The sequence below is a fragment of the Coenobita brevimanus genome, chromosome 12 (genome assembly GCF_032717465.1).
Source record: "Coenobita brevimanus isolate Jiangsu-jjx chromosome 12, ASM3271746v2, whole genome shotgun sequence".
Taxonomy (NCBI): domain Eukaryota; kingdom Metazoa; phylum Arthropoda; class Malacostraca; order Decapoda; family Coenobitidae; genus Coenobita; species Coenobita brevimanus.
This window is the reverse complement of record NC_136965.1, coordinates 11,705,793-11,728,462: the sequence shown is the minus strand read 5'-3', so window position 1 is coordinate 11,728,462 and position 22,670 is coordinate 11,705,793.

The window sequence follows — 22,670 nt, the reverse complement described above, 5'->3', positions numbered from 1 at the left end:
CTTCTGTCCTCCTCTTGTCTCCTCCTGTCGTCCTCACGCCTCTGCTCCTCTAAATGATGAAGGAGTTTAACCAGGTCCTTATTTTCAGTCATTTCTTCCTTTTGTTGGGAATGAGTTTGTTTTTTGGACCTACGCATTCAGGCAGACACACTCGTAGGGAAGGGGTCGTGCTCAACTTCCCTTAAGTTGGTGGATTTGCACACTTGTAGGGAAGGGGTCAAATGCTCAACTTCCCTCAAGTTGGTGGATGCGCTTGCGACGGTTGTGGTGCGTGTTGTGGGTGGGTGTAATGGCGGTTATGAGTGAGGCGTGGGCAAGGCGTGGTCCGAGAGGGGGGGGGGTTTACAGGCCTGGAGCCGGCACACTATACAACGCCACACTGAGACATTGTTCACACACTGCACAATCGTCACTGTTCATCACACTGTTAATAAGTCACTGTACACCACTATTAACACACTGGCGCTTTTATATTAACCCCAGGAGACATGCTCACGCCACAACAGGGGGGGGGTAGTCATTTGCCAGTTAAGTTCACGCGTGGAAGCCAGTATAGCCCATATATTGTTCCTTTTTCACTGCGCCATGGGGGTGAGTCACTGCACTAAGTCTCTTATAGGATGTGTTAATGATACAATCCGAGTAGATCCTTACTTTAATGGGCTATGTCCACTGTTTACAGAGTAGGTACAAACTGACTGCACGTTTACTGGACGAGAACTTATGCGTGACTGATCTGGTGGTGATACCACTTCCGGTATGACGCAAGCCAGACGTATGACATGTGTCGAGAGTATCTTATATCATCCCAGAGCTTGTATGTGTAATGTGTATGTAATCATAGATGTTATATAATTAACCCACAAATGGCATCTGCATTCTTCTCTGACACACTGGCAAAATGATCAGCAAGCAACTCTGCAACAGCAAATGGATCAGCCACAGTTCCACCTACTGCAGATAAAACAGGAGGGGAGGGGACAGTAAATTTTCCTGAAATTTTCCTTACCCAGTTCCACACCTAAGTGATGGAAGTCCTCGAACTGATGGAGGAAACATAACCCTTCCAGGATGAACGCCTGGTCTCCTTTAAAATCCGCCTCATATGAGCTCGTGCCCTCTGATACACCACCAAATACTGAGGATCCCCAAGGTGACGATGAAGTCGAGAGAAGGCGACTCGTTTGGCTCTCAGTGCAGAACTGCACTCAGAGTTCCACCAAGGAACTGGATGTTTAGGAAACTGACCCTTCATTTTTGGAATAGATACCAGGGCTGCTGAGTACAACATGGTATTGAAATATGACACAGCCTCAGTAAGACAGCCAAACTCGTTGACAGAAAGGGAAATGGAACTTAATTCCCTGAAACGTGGCCAGTCAGCTTTATCCAGAAGCCAGCGAGGAAGACGTGGCTGAGGTCCACCAGCATTAGAAGTTAAAAGTGACGGAAAATGGTCGCTGCCATACAGGTCTGGCAACACATCCCAGGCAAAATCTCAAACAGCATCAGCTGAGCATAAAGATAAATCAATGGCTGTAAAAGTTCCAGTCTGACTATGTAAATAAGTCATTTTATTGGTATTGAAAATGTCTAACTCATTTTCCACTCAAGAGGCCAACATTACACCCCGAGGGTTGGCCTTACTGTTTCCCCATAGCGGATGGTGACCATTCATATCTCCTAGTAACAGAAAGGGAGAAGGAAGGTCATGAGTAAGGTGTTCCAGATCCGCCCTTTCAACAGTAGCACTAGGAGGAAGATAAACACTGCAGATTGTATACTGCTGACGTAAAAACATCTGGACAGTGACAGCCTGCAGGGGAGTGGAGATGTCCAGATGACTGTATGGAATATCCTTGCAAAGGAAGATAGCAACACCTCCATGATGACCTTGGCCTAGCACACGATCAGAATAAAAGGCATGGTAGCCAGAAGGACTGGAGGGAACTGTATCATCCACCATGGTCTCCTGGATGCATATGCATATGCACAAAGGAGTAAATTGAGAAACAAGATGACACAGTTCCTCATAGTTGGCACGTAAACCCCGACAATTCCACTGAATGATGGAACCCATAATGGAGGAGTGATGATTAAGTGCGGGACTGTACACCTGACAAGCGAGCAGGTTTGGATTGATCCTTATGAAGACCCTTCACAGGAGCCTGCCCAGCACCAGAAACCCGCACCCTCTGTCTAATATCTGAAAACAAACGTGAGGATGGGGAAGTAAGTTCTACAACACTCCTTCTTGGAGTGGGCATACCAGTTTGTTTGGAAGGTGGCTTGAGGGCAGTCTTTGGAGGTGTAGGACGGTCAGTGCCTCCACCAGAACCCCCAGGAGTGGAAGTAGAGTCCACAGGACTCGAATTATTTGAGGAGGAGATCCTACGCTTTAGATCTGAAGGACCAGCAAGTTGTCCAACAACATCCCCAGGTGGGGATTGGACCAGCAGTGAACCATCAGCTTCAACTGTCACCTGGCTAGACTCCTCAGCCTGCAGGGCACAGGAAACAGGAGAGGGGGCAACACAAGAGTCAACTACAGAGACCTTAGGTGGCCGGTCTTCATGCTCAGAGGACTCTGACAAACAACGGTGACGTTTGCCAGGTACAGATGGAGCCTCAGTCATACTGGGTAAGACAGGAGAAGGAGTTTGGTCAACGTGGACATCTGCAACCACCACAGAAGTATGTAACTCGTCAGCCACGGCAGTGGAGGTGGATGCAGTCGGGGTAGCGGTCGGGCAAACCTCACTCTCACCAACAGCACCAACCATGGAGACAGCATCCTCCAGATCACGAGTTGAAGGAGTGGGTACTGGAATACGTCGAGGCTGCCTCTGAGATACAGGGCGGCTTACCGACACTCCAGCAAGGACAGCAGCGTAAGTAACTCCAGGCTGGAAAAAGTGAGTTTGGGCTCTCTTCTTTGCTTCAGGAAATGAAACCCTCTCAGTTGTTCTAATAGACAAAATCTCCTTTTCTAGGAAGTAGTGTGGGCAGTTTTTAGAATTTACAGCATGAGGACCCCCACAGTGATAGCATTTAAGGGGCCCTGGACAGTCATTGGTATGACTTGGTCCACCACAGGAGACACATACAACAGGAAGGCCAGCCTGTGCACAGCGGCAAAAGCGGCTAACATGGCCATAACCTTGACAGTGGAAACACCGCTTTGGGGTCGGCACATACGGCTTCACTGGAATAGATAGCCAGGCGAGTTTCACTGATGCAGGCAAAGTCAATCTGTTGAAGGTCAGGAACAAGGTCGGGGTGGGGGTCAGGACACCATCTATTTTCTTCTGCAGATGCTCAACTTTGATAACACCAGATGACTGCAGGTCCTCCAACAACCATGCCTCTGAATATCAGAGTAGGTTTTGGGAAAATATGACTCCCTTACAACTAATAAAAGTAGCATGTGGTACACAGCAAATGTTTGAACCTGTGACAGACTTTAAAGCCATTAGACGGGTGCTCTGTTATGGGGAGGACACCTCAACCAGGATGCTTCCATCTCCCTGTATTGAGATTTTAGGTTCCCTCCCACATGTAGACACTATGGCTCGGTGCAGATCAAAAATATCAATATCTAGCACTGACTTCCCCTCAGAGGATTTCAGTACCAGATATTTACTATACACTGCAGGCACAGACTCTTTTATGCCTTGCCCTAGAGCCCCACCAACCCGAAGCGATCACCTCCCAGTCCCATCTGATCACTGGGGCAGAGGAGGATAATCGCCATGGGCCTGGGAAGGCTCCAGAGTGGCAATAAGTAAGGTGGAGTCTGAAGGATGGCCAGGGACAGATGCCGTGTCATCAACAAGAGTTTTGTTTTTAATAGTCTCCATGAACAACCCACAAGAACTTCATTCCCTCATCCCCCCACCCACCATGGAGCCCAACAGGGGGAGGCCATATGTCAGGGACAGAACCACTGATGACCCCAGTGGTAGCAGGGGAGTATACACAGGTAACCACTGGGGGACCCGGACAAGGGTGACTCCAGGACGGTAGGAGCCACCAGGCCCCCCAGTGCCCACTTGAACCTAGCCAACGCATGACCAGCCAATTGACATGGTCGGGCCCAACCAGGCCACCCGTCTAGCCAGAGTAAGGGACTAAAGAGGTGTATTGCTAGCTGCAGGGTGCACCATACAGCATCACTCAACCCCCAGGACTCCCGTCTACCAGCATTACAGGATACCACGCACGGGAAACACGTGGGGAGGCAACAGTCCTGCCCTAGATGGTAAATGGGCAGGGACTAACATCACCAGCAGGCCTCCTCCACCAGTGATGCAGGGGGTGCTTGGTCCATGAGGCCGACAAATACCGAACCCTACAAAGGTAGGCATGCCTCCGAAGTAGGTGGCATAGCCAACCACACTTCAAGCCCCGCCACCACGTCAAGGTGACCCCCCTCAGCGAGTGTGTGAGTGAGGGTGAAAGAGTGTGAGTGTGAATGAAAGTGTGAGTGTGTGACTTAGTGAGAGTGAGTGGTTGTGAGTGAGTGTGAGTGTGTGTATGTGAATGAGTGATAGTGGAAGTGAATGAGTTGAGTTGTGGGTGAGAGTGTGAGTTAAGGTGAGTGCAAATGTGAGTGAGCGAGTGCCAGAGAGTGATTGATTGAATGATTGATTGATTGGCAAAACCATAACTGGTGGCGCAACAGCCAGGGTTATATGCTGCCGGACACAAACTGCAACTAAACAGAACATAGGCTAAAACAAGACACTAGAAAGAAAGATAAGCACGGGAGAATAAAATGGGAAAACCGAATAAAGAGAAGTAAAAAAACACTTATCTCCCAAAGTAGCCCGGCCTCCTTCTCAAACAAGAGGGTTCCCCATCATCATCATCCGCCTGCTGTGCAAAGGCATCGGCTGCATAAATGCCTGAGGATGGGGTACTCCATCAACAAGTGCCAGAGAGTTAAGGGGACAAGACAATCCCCACAGACCAGAGGTGGTGGCTCAATCGGCAGAGAGGTGGCCTGCGATTCTACCGGACCCAAGTTCAAATCCCCTCTGGAGCAGGGAACAGTTTAAGGATTTGAATTTCTTGTAAAACTAGACCTTAACGATGTACCAGAAGACCCGCCGACATGTCGTAAAAATACCCCCGCTAATACCAATACACCAGTCCTGTATGAGACAGCCCTAGCATGTATTCAATATGGACAGTGGGTGTTAGCATCGAAGTGGTGACATGAAGAGGTGTATGATATGTAGGAGGACTACTGGGCCTTGGGAGCAGGCTGTGAAGCCTATGCCCAGAGTCGAACAAAAACAAAAAAGACAGGAGGGGGACCCCCCTCCATCAAGTAGGAATAAGAGGAACAGGCGTGGCCAATGTGGAGGTGCCATAAGCCTGCCTTCCACCGGCGAGACAAGCTCCAGTAACTGAAGAAGCCCATTTCTGAAGAGACTATATGCAACTTATCGGCCCCCACAGCATCCCAGCTTTCCTGAAAACAATGTCAACTCAGACCGTCAAAATATGAGCAAAAATCAGACATGAAGAAGCTTAGGAGGCGGGGACCCCAAGGCAGGAGCATGCTGAGTCGCCGCTGCCTTAGCCAGCATATCAGCCTGCTCATTCCCCAAGACTCCCTCATGGTCCAGGACCCAACAAAATCCCAACTGACGGCCACGATGGCCGAGTAGGTAAAGCCACTCAAAAATAAATAAAATCAATGGATGGGAGGAACTAGAAGATTCCAGTGCAGAAAGAGCACTACACGAGTCACTCAAAACAGAAGAGGATTGGGGGAGAGTAAAAATTATTTAAAGGGTAAGTAATATTGCAGACAGTTCTGCCGTAAAAACTGAAGCAATACTAGGGAGGTTACTGCCTGGACAGAAAGAAGGGAAGATGAAACCAAAGCCAACTCCAGCATCAGACTTAGAACCATCTGTATAGACAGGGACAGAGCCCTTATGAGTGAAGGAATTTTCTAAAAACAGAGAAAGAGGTACGTGAGAGGGAAGAAAGCACTTTTTATCAATAACAGACCTACAGATTGACACACAAGAGAGCAGCTAATAGCCTACCCTAAGGATACAATGGGGACAAACTGACGATGAAGGGACAGACAAAGCTGACATAACAGACCCAGCCCTATAACCAAAAGGCTTCAGGAAACTCAGGCGAGTGACATAAAGAGAAGAATGGGAATCATGGAAGATAATGACACAAGGTACTAAATATGGGAGGCGGTGAGCATGATATCAACACCTCAACATGAACAACTGGTGGCGCAAGTCTAAGTCCAAGGCAAGGGCGCCAGTATCCACCAACAAACTAGAGATCAGGGATGACCTAAAAGCTCCAGTCGCCAGACAAACACCAGCACGGTGCACAGAGTCCAACATACGAAGACGAGCCTCCATAGTGGAAGAGTAAACCTCACACCCATACTCAAGCTGAGACTAATAAGAGATCTGTGCAAGCGAAGGAGGGTCTGATAGTCAGCATCCCAAGAGGTGTGAGCCAGAACCTTCAGGAAACACAAGGCCTTAATACAGGCTGACTTAACATACCAGAAATGAGGACTCCAAGTAAGTCGTCTGTCAAAAGTAAGACCCAGAAACTTAGTCTCTTCCACGCAAGAGATTCTGCGACCAAAAAGACAGAGGTCTGGGTCTGGATGAATACCATGAACATGACAAAAATGTATAGCTACTGTCTTCTCAGAAGAAAAACAGAAACCACGAGTCTCAGCTAAGTGCCAGCTGCAACTATCTTTCAATCATGGACATCCACGACTCTGATATGGACACTCATAATTATGTCAACACACAAAAAGCCACGGACCCCATCCGGAAGTATACTGATAACACTCTTGATAGCCACAGCAAAGACTGTGACAGTAAGGCTACTCCCCTGTGGCTTCCTCATCTTCGGGAGGATGGGCATCAGAAAGCATGCCCCGAAGCCACTCCCTTAAAAATTGGTTAGATGAAAACTGCTTAATAAAAACAGGCAAACAACCACTAAAACCAAACTCATGAAAAGAAAGTAAAATGCCATGACACCGAGTAGTGTCGTATGCCTTCTCCAGATCAAAGAAGACCGTGATGTGGTGTTGGTTTGTGAAGAAAGTATCACAGACAGAAGATTCCAAGGACAGTATGGCATCAGAGGTAGATCATATTTCACGAAAACCATACTGGACTGGTGATAGGCAATTGCCCTTCTCTAAATGCCACATGAGCCATCCATTTACCATCTTCTCCAACACCTTGCAAATGGAAGAGGTCAGAGAGATGGGATGATAATTTATAGCTGGCATACGATCCTTTCCAGGCTTAGGAATGGGGATAACCACAGCAACACCCCAAGGAGACGGAAACTCATCAGTACCCAAAATTCTATTATAAAGTGCCGGTAAAAAGGAAAGGAAATCATCGGATGTATGATGTATAAAGGTGTATGAAATATTATCATTGCCTGGAGACAAATCATGACACGGTGTCAAAGCTACCTGAAGTACAGATACAGAGAAGGTGAACATTTTATAATTCACCCCCAGACGAGGTGAAACTGAGACCACAAGAGCCGGAACATCGATGGTGGCATGGTGAAGTGATGCAGCGTTCTTTTTAGACACACCAGCAAAATCACCAACATAGAATTCGGCAACAGTGAAGGGATCAGTGACAGTCCCACCTGCATCCAATAAAACAGGAGGGGAGGGTACAGTAAATTTCCCAGAAATTTTCCTCACCTGGGTCCACACCTGGGTGAAGGAAGTCCCTGAGTTGTGAGAAAACATAGGTCTTCCATGAGACATGCCTGGCCTCTTTCAGTACCCAACGAGCATAAGCTCCTGCCCTTCAAAAGACCACCAAACATTGTGAGTCAACATTATGGCAGCAAAGGCGAGAGAAGGTGATATGCTTGGCCTTTACTGCAGAGGTGCATTCAGGGGTCCACCAAGGAACTGGGCATTTAGGAAACTGACTAAAAGCCTTGGGAATATATAAAAGAGCTGCTGAGTGCATTACATCACTTACATAAGTCACTGCCTCATTAGTACTACCAAAGTCGTCCACAGTGCAGTCAATGAAACATAACTCCCTGAAGAGTGACCAGTTTCCCTTGTCCAGGCACCAGCTAGGAAGACGACAATATGGCTCAGACTCAGCAGAAATTAAGATAATCGGGAAGTGGTCATTGCTTTGCAATTCTGACAACACTTCTTAATGTAAATAAAAAAAAAAAAAAGCAGTAGCTGAGCACAGAGACAGATCAATGGCTGTGAAAACACCAGTCTGACTATAAAAGTACGTCATCTCACCTGAATTCAGCACCCCTAAATCGTCATCCTCCACCACAGAAGCCACCATAGCGACTCTAGGGTTAGTCATAGTGTAACTCCATAGTGGGTGATGACCCTTCACTTTACCCAGTAAAAGAAAGGTGGACAGAAGATTATGAACAAGGTGAACAAGATCTACCCTTTCAATAGAAGCACCAGGAGGGAGATTGAGACTACACACAGTATAATGAAGGCAAACGAAAATATGAAGAGCAACACCCTGCACAGGAGTGGTAAGACTCAGCTTAGTGAATGGGACCTCACATCGGAGGAGTATAGCAATACCCCTGTGATGTCCTTGGCCTGGAAGAGGATCAAAATAAAACACATGGTGACCAGGAAGACCAGAAAGAAAAGAGTTACCAAGCATGGTCAACTGGATAAACATACATACTGGTGAATATTGGGCTGACGCAATTCCTCCCAACCCCCAACAATTCCACCGAATTATAGTACCCATAGTAGATGACAAGTGCTTGTGGGCCCTTCGTGCCCTGTTGCACTTGCTCCTGTGAAGGGTTTTCATGCTGCACGCTTGCTTTCTCGTGCTTTGCACTTGTTTCCTCGTGCTTCGCAAGCACATTGCGATAATTTCAGGTAATCTGAGTCATCTTAATGTGCTTCTCTAATCTAAAGTTGTCACTATCGGCCGTCAAACTGACATCAAAGGCCCATGATGTTCCGTTTATGTGCTGCTCTAGTCTAACGTTGTCACTTGGATTTTTTGCAGCTAACCAATCGATCGTGTTATTTGCAGCTTCGGGAATGGAACCCAAGTTGTTCAAACGCAAGTCCGAGATCTTAACCACTCAGCCACGGCAACCAACTGGGCACTGGGAGCAGCGTTTTTTGGTCAAACTTTGATTGCTCATTAAATATAATTAAAGTTTTTCAATCGTGATAAGACAGAGTTCTTTCACATCAACGAATTTTTTGCGATTTTTGTGCCAATTTCGGTTCGATCTGAATGTGTAGTTTCTGCTGGCCAAAATACACACACACACACACACACACACACACATGGGTACTGCTATAGTATATTAAAAGAATAAGGATAAGGTGCAAAAAACTGTGCCCCCGGCAAGTGGCCAGATTTAGTTTGATGCTTAGAAAGGCGCTTAGAATAAGACTGCCTAGCACCATTATGCTGTATTTCGTGCCGATCGTCGGAATGCAACCTTAAGAAAGAGTAAGAAGGTTGGATAATTGTCTTATTCTGTGGTTGACCAAGAGATGGCTTGGCAGATTACCTGCAAGCTGCCTTAGCCTGAACAGAGCAGGCAGTGCCACCACGAGAAGGAGTACGAGCAGTAGCACACCCCACAGCACTAGGATCTTGAGAGGGCAAGGTTCCCTGCAGTTGAGAAGGCGCATGAATGACACAGGCATCACTACTGTCTGGAAGGGGCTGGTCCATCAGCAAAACACCATCTCCAGCCTCCAATTGCCCTCACCTCTGAGAATACTGATCAGAATGAGTAGAGGGTTCCACAGCAGAAACCTTTAATGGTAGGGTTTCAGGCTCTGAGCATTCTGAGGAGCCACAGTGACACTTGCCATGCGCAGAAAGGACGTCATATTTTTTGTATATGTCAGGACGAGATGCATCGACACGGACGTCTGCCATCACCACAGAAGGGAACAAATCCTCAGCCACCGAAATGGAGTCAGGGGTCCGAAATAGTCAGAGTAGAGGGTGAGTGAACACTACTCTCACATGCATTACTAAAATTGAGGACAACATTAAGCAGGTCACCAGATGGGGAAGTGGTCAATGTAATGGGCAGAAGCAACTTCTAGAACACAGAAAGAAGCACAGGTGCTCTAGAAAGGACAGAAGCATAAGTAACCCCGGACTGAAAGTAGAGAGTCTGGGCCCTCCTCTTTGCTTCTGGAAAAGAAATCCTCTTACATATGTGAATACCAGGCAGCATCGAGGACATGTTTTTGAAGATACAGCATGGGGACCCCCACAGTGATAACATTTCAAAGGTTCTTGACAGTTATCAGTATTGCTTGGTCCACCACAGGAGACACATAAACTATCACAGCCTGTGCATGGCAGCAAACTTGTCTAACATGCCAATACCCCCGACAGTGGAAACGCTGCTTTGGGGTTGGCACATATGGCTTTGCTGGAAGTGACAGACAAGTGAGTTTCACAGACGAAGGCAAGGTCAACCTGTCAAAGGTCGGGAACAATTCGGGGGTCAGGACACCATCAATTTCTTTCTGCAGGCACTCAACACTCACCACACCAGACGACTGCAGCTCCTCTAATAACGGTGTCTCTGAGTATCGGAGTAGGTCATGGGGAAAAAAATGACTCCTTTACATCGGTTAATGGTAAATTGAGGAACACAGGTTGCATCTGTACCAGGAACATAGGTCAGGGCCAGCAATCGGGAGCTCTGTTCTGGGGAGGACACCTCAATAAGGATGCTTCTATCCCCTTGAGAAGATGATTTGGGTTCTTTCTCACACACAGAAACTATGGTACGGTGCAGAGCAAATATGTACATGGCCAGCACTGACCTACCCACAATGAACATCAGCATCACCCCTACATACTTCACAGATCATGTGAGCTACAGGGTCATCTGGGCCTAATTCCAAAGCCATACCAACCCAATGTGAACGCCTTCCAGTCCCAGCAGAACAGTAGGGCAGAGGGGGATGTACAACAGTGGCCTGATAAGGCTGCAGAATGGCAATAAGTGACATAGAGTAGATGGCACCGCCAGCCACGCTTCAAGCATCTCCATGTCAAGGTGACCCGCCTAAGCAGGGTGCAGAAGAATGAGTGTGTCAGTGAGCATGAATGAGTAAGTGTGAGTGAGAGTGTGAGTGCGAGTGAGTGTGCATGTGAGTGAATGTGTGTGTGTGTGTGTGTGTGTGTGTGTGTGTGTGTGTGTGTGTGTGTGTGTGTGTTCTTACCTAATTGTATCTTTACAGGAATGAGTCAAGCTCGTACTGTCCCGTGTCTTAAACCATATTTATCATACATATCCTTAAATTTGTGAATTGTTTTGGCACACACTATTTCATCTGCTAGTGCATTCCATTGATCAATTGCTCTGTTTGGGAAACTGAATTTCCTTACGTCTTTATCACCTCTCTTCTTATGCAGTTTTTTGCAGTGTCCTCTTGCTGGTGCTTCTCCATATGTTAAGTAATCATTTATGTCTATTTTCTCCTTCCCTAATATGCACTTATACAGCATTATCATATCAACTCTTTTCCTTCTTTCCTGTAGTGTTGGTAGATTCAGTTTATTTAGTCTTTCTTCGTAGCTTAGGTCCCTTAAGCTTGGTATCCATCTTGTAGCGGCCCTTTGAACTTTTTCTATCTTGTCTATGTGTTTTTTGAGATGAGGACTCCAGACTACTGATGCATATTCCAGGGTTGGTCTAATGAATGATGTTATTATCCTTCTTAGCATGTCTTCATTTATGTATGTGAATGCTGTTCTCATATTTGCAAGCAGTGTATACATGTTCCGTACCTTCTCGCTGATGTAGTCAGCCGGAGATAGTCTGTTATTGATAATCACACCTAGGTCCTTCTCTCTTTCTGATGTGTATAGGGTTTTATTTCCTAACTTATAATCCCAATCAGGTCTTTTTCCACTTTTACCAAACTTGATTACATGACACTTGTCCACATTGAATTCCATTTGCCATGTATTACTCCATTCATGAAGTTTATTTAATTCTTCTTGTAGCTCTTTACAGGAGTCTGTGTTTGTAATTCTCCTTTGTATTTTTACGTCATCTGCAAACATATTCAGATAGCTCTCATTTCCAGTGTTACTGTTTATATCATTTATATACACTAAAAACATGATTGGTGCTAGCACTGAACCCTGTGGTACTCCACTAGTCACTTCTTTCCATGATGAGTAGTTTCCTCTTAGTACTGTTCTCATTTCTCTTTTTATGAGAAAATCTTGCATCCAACAAAACAGTTTGCCTCGAATTCCTCCTTGATGGTACAGTTTCCATAAAAGTCTTTGGTGTGGTACTGTGTCAAAAGCTTTCTTGAAATCTAAATAGATACTGTCTACCCATCCTTCTCTTTCCTGTATTGTGTTTGTTACTCTGTCATAGTAGCTCAACAGATTAGTTACACATGACTTTCCTTTTCTGAAACCAAACTGTCTTTCTGTTATCATACTGTGTTCTTCTAGATGATTTACCCAAGCTTTTCTTATAAGCTTTTCTAATACCTTGCTTACAACAGTGGTCAGTGATACTGGTCGGTAGTTAAGTGGATTTTGTCTATTTTCTTTCTTGAATAAGGGGACAATATTTGCTTTTTTCCAAATATCAGGTAGTTTACCTTGACTCAAGGATTTCTTGAAAATTAAAAATAATGGTTTACTTAACTCCTTTGCACATTCTCGTAGTACCCAACATGAAATTTCATCAGGACCACTTGCTTTTCCTCTGTCTAATTTCCTTAACTCCTCCTGTATTACTTTTTCTGCTATTTGTACATCTGGTAGTATGTGTGGACATGCATGTTCCACAAAGTCCGTCTCAAAAAAATTTTCTTCTGTAAAAACTAATTGGAATTTCTTATTTAGTGCTTCACAAATATCATTCTCTTGTGTATAAGTGATTCCCTCGTCCGTAATGGATTGTATTATATCTTTTACTTTGGTTTTGCTTCTGATATAGCTGTAAAACAACTTTGGTTGATCACTACTTTTATTTATTATATCCTCCTCAAACTGTTTTTGGGCTTCCCTCCTTATTCTTGTATAATCGTTTCTTGTGTGTGTGTGTGTGTGTGTGTTTGTGTGTGTGTGTGTGTGTGTGTGTGTGTGTGTGTGTGTGTGTGTGTGTGTGTGTGTGTGTTTTATTCAAGGACAAAGGAACCAATGGCCAGGAGCCTGCAAACTTTTCCTTCCAAGAAAAAAAAAAAACAATAAGAATGAGAGCCAAATTCAAGATCTGTTCATTTCGAGATGCCTGGACATACTGTGTTTGAAACACTGGAGATCATAGGAAGTAGAAATTACACACAAAGGGACACAGTTCCAGAGCTGACCTGTTGCATAAATGAAGGAGTAGGAGTCACAGTTAACTTTTGCATTAGAGAGTTGGACAGAAAACGGATGGGAGTTTGTTGCTAGATGAGTGCTATGTGCCCGTTGTAGAGGTGAAGGGATGCAAGCAGACAGTTCAGAGGAGAAGTGACCATTGAAGTAGTGATAGAAAAAGAGATAAAGATGCAACAGTGTGGCGAAGAGACAGAGGTTGAAGGGAGCCAGTAAGAGGAGGAGAGTTAATGAGATGAAAAGCCTTTGATTCCACCCTATTGAGAAGAGTTGTATGTGGGGAGCTTCCCCACACATGAAAGTTGTACTCTACACAGGGGTGAATAAAACCCGTGTATAAAGTCAACAACTGTACAGGGGTAAAGAAAGTACATAGTTGGCTTTACACACCTAATCTCTTGGAAGCAGATTTTACAAGAGATGTAATATGATCTTTCCAAGATAAGTCCCAAGTGAATGAAACCCCAAGCATATTCAAGGATGATGCAGGATTGAGCTGGATATTAGTATACATTAATGGGTACTCCTGTGGAAGACTTTGTCGGGTTGACAGGTGTAAGAACTGAGTCTTTGATGCCTTAAAAACAAGATTATTTTTATCCATTAGAGATACGAGCCAAGTCAGATATTAGGTGTGCCATAGCCTCGCCCCTTGTTTGTTGGAGTAACTGCTGAGATGGAAGTTGCAGAAACTGAATGGAAAGGTGAAGGGTGGAATAATCAGCGTTAGGAGTAGATGGCGTTAGATGTACAGCTTACAAGGTCATTGATGAATAAAAGGAAGAGAAGTGATGATAGGATAGAGCCCTGAGGAACACCACTGTTGAGAGATCTAGGAGAAGAACAATGGCCGTCTACAACAGTGGCTATAGAACGACCAGAAAGGAAGCTCTAGATGAAGGCACAGATAGAACTACAGAAACCGTAAGAGGGCAGTTTGAAAATTAAAGATTTATGCCAAACTCTATCGAAAGCCTTTTAGATGTCAAGTGCAATGGGAAAGCTTTCGCCAAAGTCCCGAAAGGAGGATGACCAGGAGTCTGAAAAGCAGGTGAGAAGATCGCCAGTGGAGCGTCCCTGGTGGAATCCATACTGATGATCAGAAAGATTTTTTTTTTTTTTTATGCGAGTATGTCAGAAATTTTTGATTTTCTATAAATAGGTATCCTCACTTGGGACACCAAAATATAAGAAATAATTGACTTTGTATAAATTGGTATCCTCGGTCGGGCACCAAGATGTAACAAATTTCTAATATTTTCTAGTAAACAAATCGTATGTCCTCACTCGACACCAAAATTTGTCCTTAACTAAATTCACATAAGTCTCTTAGGCTTAGGTATATCGTAACTGATACGTTAACTCACCTACTTAATACTCCCCTATCTCCTAGCTAATTCCCCACTGAATTGGACAATTCGTAGAGGTTACTTTGCTAGGGAGTGTCGGATAGCAGATGACGATGAGCCTGCTTTTCTGTCAGTTGCTTGGGCAGTCAAGCGTCCTTGAGGTGCGTATGGACAAACTTCCTAGCTCGACGATGTCAGGGAGCAGAGTGATGCAAATGCTGGGCCTCTATCTCCCTCATAGAATTGTAGAGATCCCAACTATTAATTAATTACAGTAATAAATACAATTAGCTTACATCATGATATATACAGGGTGACACATCCTCTAACATGCAGATGCAGTTAGGTCAGTGGAAGTTCCCAAGTAGTTACATGTATTTGCAATATAGTTGTCCACAAGGGCTTAACGCAGTAGCATTTATCAATAATAAGAAATATTAAAGAGATCATAATTTCTGGGTTGTAAAAACCTCTTGAATAGTTGTTAACGATCTCAGATTTTCCATTGCTTTCTAACCGGGGACGACTATTTTAAAAAGTAGAGCGCAACTGCTCTGGGGGAAAATATTTCCCACAGTTTTGAGACCAGGCGAAAAATGATACACTGTATCATGTAATGTGACCCTTAGCCAGGAGTTCCCTCCATAGGTCACGAGAACCCTGTGCTGTGGCCCTTCTAGGTCATGCATCCTGACCTGTTTGATTTCCACCATCCCCGGTATGTGGGGTAGCTGCATTTCAAGGGGTACCAGTTTATCAATACTTTTTATGCTGGTATGTCCCCTACATTTTATTTTTACAAGTCTCAGCACCCCCTCTGAATCTGGATGCATGGAGATCATCTTAGCTAATGGCCACTGGGATCATGGTTGTTCTGTTTTCACTAAGACCACAACCCCTATGTTTATAACAGACTTTTCGCTGGCAGCCTGAGCCCCATAATATCTTTCTCGTAGGCTCAAAAGATATTCTTCACTCCAGTGTCTATTCCAAGTATCTAATATCCTTTTCAGATGTTGATATCCCTCCAGCAGATGTTGTCCTAAATCATTATTTTCTATGATAGGATGATCTACATCTTCCTGGATATCCACACAAGGCACTGGATGAAGCTTCCTGCCATATAACATATGAGCCGGTGTCAAGGCCTCTAGCGAAATGCTACTGTCAATGGATTAGGTTAGGGGTCTATTATTAATCCTATTTTCAATTTCAGTTATCATTGTTCTTAAATCCTCTGTTGTGATCTCAGTTCTGTGTAATGTTTTCCTTAGGCAGTTCTTGACAATACCAATCATTCGTTCGGTAAATCCATTTTGCTATGGAGCTCTTGGAGCTGTGAACTGCCAGGTACAATTTCGGATTCCCAGCACAGACTTAACCTTTGGGTCATTCATTATGTTCAACAGTAAAAGTGCTGCTCCAACAAAATTAGTTCCGTTGTCACTCATTAATTTGTTAGGACAAGACCTTCTAGCGGCAAATCTTTGAAAGACATTCAGGAATGTCTCTGAGCTCAGATCTTTTGCCATTTCTAGATGGACTGCCCTTGTGTAGGTTCAAGTAAACAGACAAATGTAAACTTTATGGGGAGTTCCCTCACCCATAACGGTTATAGCCCCTGTGTAATGCACTCTAGTTACTTGGAAGAGCCGATTTACATTTACCCTATCCCTTGGTAAGGCAGGTGGTCCTGGATAGTCATATGGTCGTTGTTCATACCTACTACGTGTGATGCAGCCTTCGAGATATTTCTTTATGACCTGTCTACCCTTAGGGATCCAATACCTTTCTCAAGGTCTGTGGCACACCATGGAGAGTCAATTCATGGGCTTCATTTACAATTAACTGTACAAAGTATCCACTCCTGGGTAATAATATGGGATGTCTAGTATGGAGAGGCAAATCAGCCTTTACTATTCGGCCCCGGCATCTAATTAGACCCTTTCCGTCTAAGAACAAGCCCAAATCTCTTAACAGCATATTCCTGTTCCCAATACCCTGGCCTAAAAGGTCATATATCTCTCTGTAATAGTTCTTTTGTATTCTTTTCAGCCAATATTCCATGGCATCTAACTTCTGAAAACCCACTTTCTTATTCAAAAATTCAACAACTAATTTAGTAGTGTTAATAAGTTGTCTTATTGATGAGAATCGGCTGATATCAATTACTTCTGGCTCAGGAACTACAGGATCCAAGTTTAAAACACCAACCTCAGCAATACTATACTGTTTCTGCTCAGGCCAATCCATAGTGAGTAACCATTTAGGACCTTTAAACCACAAGTTATCTTTGGTCAGTCTCTTTACAGTCGAACCTCTCGAAAGCAGATCAGCTGGGTTTTGTTTAGAGGATACATGCATGAATTTAAACTTGGAAGACAGCTCTTTAATAGTCTTCACTCTATTACGGACGAAAGGAATTTTACTGTCTTCCTTCCCTATCCAGTAAACACAAATCTCACTGTCAGTCCACATATAGATATCATCAATCTGAGTATCAAGAGTATTGGTCAAATACCTGGCCAATTTAGTTCCTATGTCTATGGAAGCCAATTCCATTTGAGGTAGGGTTTTTCCTTTGATTGGCGCAACTCTGGCTTTGGACATAATAATCTTACTATCCTCAGCTGTTGCTTCATAAGCTACTGTTCCATATGCCCTTTGAGAAGCATCACAAAATGTATAAATGCGACCTCTCATTACTGTTTATTTTCCTGGGAATAAATAATTTATGCTTAATGTGGTTTCAAACTCTTTTCTGATCTGTTCCCATTGTTCCACGTATGTCTCACCTAATTCCGTGTCCCAGTCCAACTTTTCTCGCCAAGCCTCATGCACTTAACATTTGCCCCTAATAACTATAGGTCTGACCAATCCTAAGGGGTCAAATAACATGGAGACCTGACAAGGACCTCTTGGTGAGAGTGACATCAGAGAACTTAATTGGTTTCAAACTTATTTCAATAGCTGTTGTATCCCAGTTAAGACCTAACACATTTTAAATTTTGGGAATGTCAGAATTTGGACAGTCCTCTTGTATTTTATTCCTCAAAAGATGTGAATTTGTATTCCAGCTCTGTAACAGCAAATTTGCCCTCCCACATTCGGAATTGGCTACTTCATAAGGATTCAAGGCTTCCAACTCTGTATCAGCAACACCTTGCAAACTATCCACGTTAACCCGAGATGTCCCGTCGACGTGTGGGTATGTTGCAACATTTTGCATTTGCCAGTCCCGTCGATGTACCGGTACGTTTTGCAATTGCATGGTCCCTAATTTGCACAATTTTCAATTTTCGCGCGTGATTTTTTGTACGTATACACGGGACACCTTCCTCTATTCCTCTACAAGATGCCAAGCAGGGACAATGCCTTACACCGCATAACCTCCTCCCCCCCCACCTGCCATTGTCTCGGCAATCCACCTTTTACCAGTGACCTGGCCAGTAAAGACATTCAGGGCCAGAGTGATTCCCCAATTGATGACAATGTGGAGGACAAAGTTTACATAGCATTAGAGGACGAAACAGTCAGAAATGATGATCAGGTAATGTGTACCCCCTCCACAATATGTCTACCCCCGATATATACATGTTCCCCCCCCAGTGCATACATCCCCCCACTAAACTTGTTGACCTAGCACGCTTTCCCAGAGCCCAAGCCTGGGCGAAGGCGTTACTGCGTCAGTTCATAGCAGACAGCCAAGACGGGCAGACTATTTTGTTGTGAGCTCGTAATAAACTCCTTATCTGGCTGTTTGTACACGGAGTTTCTATCACCAAAGTATTGCAAGTTATATTTGGTAGCAGCGGTGTTTTGGACCATCAGATTCTGACTGCCTCCTACAATCTTTAGTGACACCAGCCGATACACGACATCTCGCATCTCACAGCCTCACCCCTCCTCAGTGCCTCTAGCGGTGTGATAACCGGCTGTGCTTTCCGGGTGTACAATTTCTCTCACCAGTGCTCACCTTTCAAACAACCCCACCCACACACCTTGTTCCTGGCCACACGTGTCACCATCGCTGCCCTACGCACCTGTTGCACCTGTTCCCAACACCTGTTCCGAACTCATCATAAATCCTGCCCCCAAGGTGCCACTTATCACTGTCTGCCCACTGTCTGCCCAACGCCATTCTGTGCATTTGCAACTCAACAGCTCTACACTTGCATTGAACCAACATCTGCCCTCACCCCACCACCGGCCCCAACGCTGCCACATGTGGTCTGAATTATGTGAGCCTCTTAAGACCGCCACTCCCTGCCGGTGACTCATCGCAGCGTCTCTTCCCATCTTGACTTAAGACTCATCCAACATATCGCTCCAGTCTCGTCACCAGCCACTCTCCTCTCCGCCCAGCTGTCTCTCCACTGCCGCCCCGCCCCGCCCCGCCCCGCCCCAGCCCCGCTACGCCCAGCCACACCTGCACGTCATACATCTCGTCAATCCCGTCTCTACTGTGTAACTATAGTGTACCTTACCTTTCTATAGAGATTATCCTCGATTTTCTCTACAGATTGGAACTTTTGTAATTATTCCATCTCATTTCCATTATCTCGTTTTCATCTTCACCTACGTTATTTATTATCCATCTCATCCTTCGCCTTTTATTTAAACCATCCATCCCCGCCCCTTCATTCGTTTTCACACCTACTCGTGTATTACATTATCTCATTGTTATATTATACATTTCCACCTACGTATCCATCTTCATCCTTCATTTCATCTTCCATTGCCGCATTAAATGTCATACTTTCCACGTCAACTGCTTAACACCAGCCCTCTCGACCCGGAAACATCACCTGATCATACACCGTCTGCCGACTCTAACACCATCACTCATTTACGAAGTGGCAAAGAGTACCACCACCCTGTATCTGACACTTCCGTTTCACTTCCCGCAGAACCACTTGCTACCCATCCTACACTCGTAAATCCAGATACCTCCTCCTCTACCCCTCCCTCTCCACTCCCTTCTTCTTCCTCTACTCCTTCCCCTGTCGTTCACTCTCCTGCCTCCCTTCATACCCCGTCTTGCTCGCCCTTAACTACCACTACCTTCTCTCTCTCCCACACCTCTCCTACCGCCCCTTCTGCTCTTCCAACCATGGCCAACCCTCCACAGTCTATCTATCTCGACAATGCCAATCGTCCCAAATTTACTGGCCAGGACCCAACTTGGTCTGTCTATGATTTCCTCAGAGAAGTCGAAACAGACATCCACAATAGGCAGATCACCGATGAATCGCTCAAAGTAGCCTACCTCATGGGTCGCTAGCACCATGGCAAATCGGACATCGGATCCACGATCCATGCAGGACATTTCGATATCATTCATATCTTTGCTGATTTTCATACGGAACTCATCAGCCTTTGTTGTCAGCATTCAAATACTGCATCTCTCATGGGATTCATTAATCTCCTAAACGAACTAGATGAGGACTTGCAAGTCCCAGCGCAACATGCTAAGCTCCACGAAGCTGCCGCCGCCATGAATGCAACTAGTAGCAAGATGCTCCAATTCCTGGTAGGCACGAAATGGTTAGAAGACAAAAATGGCATTCCAATGCTTTCACTCACCAACTTTGCTGACTTAATGGGTTACCTGAGATTCCTTCACTGGCTTACTCCTAAACAGCGAGAGCTAGCCTTGGAAATCGGTTTCAATCCAGGAGATAAAATTATTCAGGTCACTAAAGCCATTCATGAATGAACAGGTTCGAACTACACGCGTCAGGGCACCGCCCAACCCTTGGCCTCCTCAGTTTGTCACACCTCCACTACCTCAGACCAATCTCACTCTCATCCCACCACACGCGGCAGACCTGCCACACATCGTTCTCCTACCGCAGGTCGTCATCAATCTAGCATCCAACGGAGCAGACAATCTTCAATTCTTTGCTGGCACTGTGGTCATCCTGGACATCGAGCATCCAGTTGCGACCATACATACAGACGTCCTCAATCCCAAACCAGACAGCGTACGCCTTCCCGCTCACGTCGTCCACACTGCAAATACCACAAATCAAGCACGACTCACACCACTGAGGAATGTCGTTACCTCAACCGCCAACAGTTGGGGGAAGCGCCGTGCCCGTATCGGACCAATATCACATAGAACCAGAAACCCAACTCCCCATCCACCATGTCGGTCCCATAACATCCTCGGGTTTAGTCATTCTCGGATGCAGTCATGACATACCAATGTCATTCTTCTTGGACACAGGATCTATAGTAAATCTGATCTCCAACAATTCCTTACATCTTATTCACCGACATCACAACCAAGTCAGTTTCCTAGAACCACCAGACATTCGCCTATGTGGTGTCGAAGGCTCAGAGTTTAAGGTTAAGGGAAGAGTCACTCTTGAAGTCAACCTACACAGCGATTTGCCCCCTATCCCAATTGAATTTCATGTCACTAATGACTTGCAGTATCCCGCAGATGCCCTTATTGGTTTCTCCACCATGGCACAACACTCCATTGCATTAATACCTGCTTGAGGTAGTATAGACATTTCTGGATTCCCAGTTTACAGTACGGAATGTCCCCGTCCTGTTCTTACAATCAAATCAGTCCTTCAGTTACCTTTATCCCTATCACTACCAAAAAGTTCAGCCCAGCCTAAACCACCACTATCATCATCTGAGAATACAGAGATCATTCCTTTACTGACTGTGAGCAAGGACATAAATTCCTCAATCTCCACTGCTACATCCTCTCAGCCTTCGGAAATGGCTCTTACCTCTTCTCCCGACAACACTATCGCTGACTCAGACATGTCTCAGTTACCTACCTCACACAGTGTGAATGATCTTCTCCAACACGCAGAGACGAAACGTACAGTAACGAATACGTGCACAATTTTGTTTCCGCATGAGTTCACCAAAGTCTCTGTTTGTGTTGCTGGTGCGAAAGAAGGAGTGGATGTACTAACACTACCTGAGACGTGTTGTGTGAATGGCTTGACTTATGAGTCAGCATGGTACACAGTCTTAGAGGACAGTTTATGCTACCTGTACTTGCTCAATGTCACAAATGCTCCACTAAAACTTAAAAGTGGTGTAAAGATTGGAGACTTCCTAGTATACCCAGCGGCCATAAAGGTGTGCCAGGATTCCTCAATTCCTACTATTCAGACTGATGATAGTACGCCAATCGGTGTATGTACTATTAACTCTACAGGATCTGCGCCGACATATTCACCCGATATGCTCTCACATCTCACTTGCACAGATTTCCCAGAAAATACGCCTCAACTCCTCGACCTTCTGAGCTCGTACAGAAACGTGGTTGCCTTACCCGGTGAACCGATGGGTAGAACAGACCTTGTCAAACATACGATTGAACTACTACCAGGAACTCAGCCGATTTACATACCAGCGTATCGATTTCCTCACAGCCAGAGAAAGCAGACAGATCAAATGGTACAAAACATGTTAGACCAGGACATTATTGAGCCCTCCATCAGTCCATGGAATAGCCCACTTTTCTTAGTACCAAAGAAGGACAGCAACTTTAGACCAGTAGTCGACTATCGTAAGGTCAATTCTGTCACCATTCCAGACCGTTTCCCGTTACCCATCCTCACTGATTTGCTAGCATCCCTTGGTGAAAACAACGTAGTCTTTTCATCTTTAGACCTCCTCAGTGGGTACTGGCAGGTCAAAATGGAAGAATCCTCTCACCCAGTTACAGCCTTTAGCACCCCTTCCGGACATTTTCAGTTTAAGAGACTCCCTTTTGGTCTGAGAAATGCTCCGTCCGTGTTCATGCGACTTATCCATTCAGTCTTCAGCGGTATGATGGGACACTCTCTTTTTGCTTACCTAGATGATATCATTGTTGTGAGTAAATACATCCCTGATCATTTCACCAAGCTCCGGCAAGTCTTTGAACGCCTCCAGCTCACAG